Genomic DNA, 609 nt, shown 5'->3' with positions numbered 1-609 from the left:
CCAGGTCTATCACCATGCACTAAACTAAAGTCAAAATGGATTAAAGATCTAAACATTAAAGCAGAGACACTAAGTCTCCTGGATGAGAAAGAGGGAGGAACTCTTGAAGACATAGGGGTAGGCAAAGAGTTCATGGACAGAAATCAAATCACACAGGAAACAGGTGAAAGAATTAACCATGGGACCTGCTCTTACTGAGAAGTTTTTTCACGTCAAAAGAAATTACCAACAAAGTGAAAAGGCAACCCATAAATTTGAAAAAAATCATGACTGATAAGTACTCAGACAAAGGTCTGCTCTCTAGAATCTATAAAGAACTAAAAAACATTAGGGCCCCAAAATTTAAAGAAGCAATCCAGAAATGGGCATCTGAGATGAACACACACTTCTCAGAGGAAGAAATTAAAGATGCAAATAAATATATGAAAAAATGCTCCACATCACTAGCCATCTGTGAAATGCAAATGAAGACAACATTGAGATATCATCTCACCCCAGAAAGGATGGCTATCAGAAAGAAATCAACCAACAACAAATGTTGGAGAGGCTGTGGGGAAAAAGGAACCCTTCTCCACTGCTGGTGGGAATATAGACTGGTGCAACCATTAT

The sequence above is a fragment of the Octodon degus genome, unplaced genomic scaffold (assembly GCF_000260255.1).
Source record: "Octodon degus isolate 3935 unplaced genomic scaffold, OctDeg1.0 scaffold03552, whole genome shotgun sequence".
Taxonomy (NCBI): domain Eukaryota; kingdom Metazoa; phylum Chordata; class Mammalia; order Rodentia; family Octodontidae; genus Octodon; species Octodon degus.
Note: the sequence above shows the minus strand (reverse complement) of the source record.